At 30.0% G+C, this 6,566-nt stretch overlaps 1 long non-coding RNA gene across 2 annotated transcripts in view; it reads right to left on the bottom strand.

The window, feature by feature from the left end:
• Positions 1-4,613, bottom strand: part of LOC145243005 (uncharacterized) — a 26,175-nt gene extending 21,562 nt beyond the window's left edge. Inside the window, exon 1 of one of the 2 annotated variants that reach the window (XR_013862841.1) lies at positions 4,425-4,613. This is a non-coding gene — a long non-coding RNA (uncharacterized LOC145243005). Of the gene's footprint in view, positions 1-4,349 lie in introns of both variants that reach the window. The other variant, XR_013862840.1, reaches the window with a different exon arrangement.
• Positions 4,614-6,566: the final 1,953 nt, after the last annotated feature.

Consider the following 6,566-nt stretch of genomic DNA (forward strand, 5'->3'; position numbering starts at 1 on the left):
AGTTTATCAAGATTAGTTTTATCCCATAAGTTCTGTCCTGGTTTTTTATTCACTGCAATTTAATAGTGATTATTATATTAATAAAGTAGGGTTGTTTTCCCCCTTTCAAACCAGACATTATAGGACTGTAAACACAGACGCCACACCTTATTCTGATATAGTCACCTTTTCTACCAGTACCTGGAGCGTGTTTCTGGAAATTATTAGTCGATTTTATTCAACTTTTTTTTTTACATAGGAGTCACCTTTTATCATGGCCTGGAGGCCACTCGAAGATGGTCCTGGATATGAACTTAAACTATATCCAGTGGTGAGGCCCCAGCTTGCGGGCTTTGTGGGAGTGTAGAGCCACCCTTTAATTGCCATTGCTCCCAGATCCACTCTGACCCAGAGTGGTAGTACCTGTTAGGGTCCCAACTATGGGTTAAATAGAAACCGACTTGAAAACAACAAATATAGTCTATTAAAAAAATGTTTCTTCAAAATCTTTGGATTCGGCATTAAATAACCCGAAAAGGGTTGATATGCCGTAAAACAACTAAACCAACCAACCAACAACCACTCGAAGATAAGGGTTAATGAGTGTACAGTAGTCAATGGGATAATACCGTAGTAATCATTAGTAGTGGAAATTTGGTAAATTGCATTACTTAAGGAGACGGTTCAAGAATTTGTTTACATTGGACTTGAAGATGACCATATTGTGGTCAGCTGGAAATCAAAGAAACGGAACAGAGTTTCACAGGCGTTCAGTTCTAAGAAAGAAACTTTGTTCATGGAATCTACGTTTAGGTTTAGACACAAATAAAGAATTGGGGAAATTATTGAAACGTCCTAATTTCCTACTTTAACTTTGACACAACTGACTCTCCCAAAAGTCATACTTTGAAAAGATAGGATTAGATTTCACTCTGTCGAAAAAATCTACTGTCACTCTTCCATAAATCACCAGGAAATCTTACTCATATAAACATTTTCAGAAAACACCGTGATTATTTTGCTTTTACACTTTGTGCTATTATTTTTCGCCCATTTCACCTAACCTAGGTAAATACGCACTGCTCCGCTATGGTCCTATTCTTCCTTTCCAGGCAATATGAGTCGTTATTCACAAACCTTTCACAGAATACGGTAATATTCTTGTGCCCAATTAAACTAAATAAAATTCATATTTATTTAGATACATTTAACTTTATTCAGTTTTATGAGCAATCAACAATTTCATCACGTCTGTAATGTTGTTTCCATGTCGACAGATATGGTTGAACAGCTTTCTCAGCGATTTGCATTAAAATCCACCTTGGACTCTCTCTCTCTCTCTCTCTAATTTCCCACTAGATAGTCTGACCATCACCCCTTTCCATATTCTGGATATCCTAAAACACCTTAACACCTCCAAAGATCCATGCCATGGTAATAAAGAAATGCTTTGTTGAAGTTATGGATCGCTGTCCTTTCAAAACTCTATAACAAATACATTAAATAGAGCAATAGTTAAACATGTATAAAGTTAAATAGAACAGTAGTCCAACATGTACAAAAATTTCAAAAAGCAATAATCGAAAATGTACAAAATTAAGTATAGCTATAGTCCAACAAATATAAAATTAAATATAACAATAGTCCAATATGAACAAAATAAAATACAGCAATAGCTCGACATGTACAAATCAAATACAGCAATAGTCCATGTACAAATTAAATATAGCAATAGTCCATGTACAAATTAAATATAGCAATAGTCCAACTCGAATAAAATTAATATTAAAATAGTCCAACATGTATTAAACAAAATATAGCAATAGTCTAACATGTACAAATTTAATATAGCAATAGTCTAACATGTACAAATTTGATATAGCCATAGTCCATGTACAAATTTGATATAGCCATAGTCCATGTACAAATTTGATATAGACATAGTCCATGTACAAATTTGATATAGACATAGTCCATGTACAAATTAAATATAGCAATAGTCCATGTACAAATTAAATATAGCAATAGTCCATGTACAAATTTGATATAGCCATAGTCCATGTACAAATTTGATATAGCCATAGTCCATGTACAAATTTGATATAGACATAGTCCATGTACAAATTAAATATAGCAATAGTCCATGTACAAATTAAATATAGCAATAGTCCATGTACAAATTTGATATAGCCATAGTCCATGTACAAATTTGATATAGCCATAGTCCATGTACAAATTTGATATAGCCATAGTCCATGTACAAATTAAATATAGCAATAGTCCATGTACAAATTAAATATAGCAATAGTCCATGTACAAATTAAATATAGCAATAGTCCATGTACAAATTTGATATGGCCATAGTCCATGTACAAATTAAATATAGCAATAGTCCATGTACAAATTAAATATAGCAATAGTCCATGTACAAATTAAATATAGCAATAGTCCATGTACAAATTAAATATAGCAATAGTCCATGTACAAATTTGATATGGCCATAGTCCATGTACAAATTAAATATAGCAATAGTCCATGTACAAATTAAATATAGCAATAGTCCATGTACAAATTTGATATGGCCATAGTCCATGTACAAATTAAATATAGCAATAGTCCATGTACAAATTAAATATAGCAATAGTCCATGTACAAATTAAATATAGCAATAGTCCATGTACAAATTTGATATAGCCATAGTCCATGTACAAATTTGATATAGCCATAGTCCATGTACAAATTTGATATAGACATAGTCCATGTACAAATTAAATATAGCAATAGTCCATGTACAAATTAAATATAGCAATAGTCCATGTACAAATTTGATATAGCCATAGTCCATGTACAAATTTGATATAGCCATAGTCCATGTACAAATTAAATATAGCAATAGTCCATGTACAAATTAAATATAGCAATAGTCCATGTACAAATTAAATATAGCAATAGTCCATGTACAAATTTGATATGGCCATAGTCCATGTACAAATTAAATATAGCAATAGTCCATGTACAAATTAAATATAGCAATAGTTAGTCCATGTACAAATTAAATATAGCAATAGTCCATGTACAAATTAAATATAGCAATAGTCCATGTACAAATTTGATATGGCAATAGTCCATGTACAAATTAAATATAGCAATAGTCCATGTACAAATTAAATATAGCAATAGTCCATGTACAAATTAAATATAGCAATAGTCCATGTACAAATTAAATATAGCAATAGTCCATGTACAAATTAAATATAGCAATAGTCCATGTACAAATTAAATATAGCAATAGTCCATGTACAAATTAAATATAGCAATAGTCCATGTACAAATTAAATATAGCAATAATCCAAAATGTATCGAAATTAAATAAAGTAATAATCTAAAATAAACGAAATTAAATGTCAAAATTGTTCAACATGTACAAAATAAATATAGCAATATTCTTGCATGTAAAAAATTTAATAGAACAATAGTCCAACATGTATAAAATTAAATATAGCAGTAGTCCATGTACAAAATTAAATGTAGCAATAATCCAACATGTATAAAATTAAATGTAGCAATAATCCAACATGTATAAAATTAAATATAGCAATAATCCAACATGTACAAAATTAAATGTAGCAATAATCCAACATGTATAAAATTAAATATAGCAATAATCCAACATGTACAAAATTAAATGTAGCAATAATCCAACATGTATAAAATTAAATATAGCAATAGTCCATGTACAAATTAAATATAGCAATCGTCCAAAATGTACAAAATTAAATATAGAAATAGTAAAACATGTAAAAAAATAAATATATCAATAGGTCAATATTTATAAAATTAAATATAACAATAGTCCAACATGTATAAAATTAAATATAATAATATTTCAACATGCACAAAATTAAATATCGCGAGCGTCCAAAATATGCAAAGTAAAATCCAACAATTATCCAACATGTAAAAAATTAAATTATACAGTAATCAACCATGTACAAAATTAAATATAGCAATGGTCCTACATGTACAAAATTTAATTTAACAATAGTCGAATACGTACGAAATTAAAATCTAACAATATTCCAATATACACAAAGTTAAATATAATAGTGCAATATGTACGAAATTAAATATAACAATTATCCAATATGTATGAATTACTAATAACAATAGTTCAACGTGTACAAAAATAAATATAACATTAGGCGAACATGTACCAAATTAAATACACAAGAGTCCAAATGTGCAAAGTGAAATATAACAATAGTCCAAATGTACAAAAAGTAATCTAGCAATAATCTAACATGTATAAAATTAATTATAGCAATCGTTTAATAATTACAAAATAAAATACAATGGTAAGTCAATGGTACCTTAGTACTCGACCATAATCCGTTCCAGATGTTTGTTCGGACACCGAAATGTTCGAAAACCGAAACGATATTTACCTTTTAAATTAACTGAAGTAGAATTAATCGGTTCTAGAGTTTAAAAGCCCATTTTTATTCGTAAACTTTCAGAATTTTATACATTTAATTGCACTGCTTTTTCATATGTTTTGCAAGCGCTGACGCACGTATTCTTCTCCTAAATGTCTCTATCAGTTCCTTTTTAAAGTCGATCGCCGTTCGCAGTTGTCCGCTTTGCACTCGCTTTACTGCTTTTATTTCTCTTCTCTTTTCTTTATCCCATGACATAAGAATGTCTATTTCTTCTTTGTTTCTAAAGTTTTTATACGACGCTAAACAGATTATTTCAACAACAAAGGTTTTTTTTTGGGGGGGGGGGGTCGCGCAATTAATTACTATCGCCCGCTTCGTTCGTTGTATTGAAGTTTACTTAGCTTCTTTTTTTTTTCTTTTTTTTTTTTACTTTTTGGAAACCTCGAGGTCCTTTGTCGTCCCACCCAAAAATGGGAACGAGCAATCGAATTGCAGTGTTCCGGTGCTCGCTGGTGTACTAAAAATAATTCAGACGTCGTCTAAACTGTGTAAGAGGTTACGATGATGTTCTAAATTAACTCAGACTTCAGACTTCATGGCGACGTCGTCAGAATGTAGTTAAGAAACATCGCTGCTTGTTTACATTTGTAGCGAAGTCAGCGGTTCGAACTCTTAAATTTTGTTTGACTACCGAGACAAGAAAATCTCCAACATTTTGGTTCAAACACCGAGTTGTTCGACCACCAAAACGTTCAACAACCGAGGTATCACTGTATAAGTATAATTCAATCCGTACAAAATAAAATATTGCAATAATCCAAAATGTACAAAATAAAATATTGCAATAATCCAAAATGTACAAAATAAAATATAGCAATAATGTAAATTATTCAAAATATAATATAACAATTATCCAAAATATAGAAAATAAAATATAGCAATAGTTCAACCTGTACATAATTAAATGAAACAATAGTCCAACATGTACAAAATTACATTTAGCGATAATCTAAAATGTACAAAATTAAATGTTGTAGTATTCCAACATGTACAATATTGAACGTAGCAATATCCGAAAATGTACAAAATTTTATTTACCTATAGTCCAACATGTACAAAGAAAAATATAGTCATAATCCAATACGTACTAAAGTAAATTAAACAATCGTCAAACATATACAAAATAAAATATAGAAAAAGTCCAATACGTAAAAATAAAATACAGCAATAATCCAAAATGTACAAAATCAAAAATCGCATACTACATGCACAAAATTAAATATAACAATAATCCAACATGTACAAAATAAATCTAACAATAGTGTAATATGTACAAAATAAAATCTTACAGTAGTCCAATATGTAGCATATAAAATATAACAATAGTTCATATACAAATTAATCATAAAACAGTCCAATGTGTACACATGTATTGATTTTCAACAGTGTAGTAAATAATGGGCAATCAATAATTCCCCCTCTATCCAACAATCATGAGGTTGTTTGCTAACCAACCGAGAAGGCTAACATGCTTGTCAGTTGGTTTGCCTCCAACTCCACACTGCTTTTCCTCAATTTCCATTTATTTTCTACTTTTTACTTCAGTGACCCATTCTCCATAAGACATTCAATTATCATATAAGCAATCAAGATTATCAGATTTTTCATAGTATATTCCAACCCGGCGTTACTCGGTAATGAATTATAATACATGTACAATATGTTATCATTTTGATAATGTTTTATATTTTCAGCTGTTTCTCTTCGTTTTTATTTATGTCATTTATTTATCCACTGTCATGCAAAATTTTCTCCTTGACTGTCCACTAATGGACGACTGGATTCATAGTATCCATTCTCCATTGAAACTAAAGTTTGGCTGATAGTTTTTCTCATGAAAATATTTGCTTTGCTATGGAATAAAGGCAACACACTCCAGTAATATATGAGTGCGACAATACTGTAAAATTTTATCTTCTATTTTTTGTCTAGCTTCTTCCCAACTTAGAACTTTCATAATTGAAGTCTCTCTAAAATTATATTTCGTTCTCATCAGGGTTGATGATCTTTGTATATAGCCATTACGTTTTCATAACCATTATTTCTCTTTGCTGCCATCCAACGAAATGAAAGCTAATAGCTTCTCTT

Source organism: Euprymna scolopes, chromosome 21 (genome assembly GCF_053919585.1).
Source record: "Euprymna scolopes isolate OS-2025 chromosome 21, ASM5391958v1, whole genome shotgun sequence".
Lineage (NCBI taxonomy): Eukaryota > Metazoa > Mollusca > Cephalopoda > Sepiida > Sepiolidae > Euprymna > Euprymna scolopes.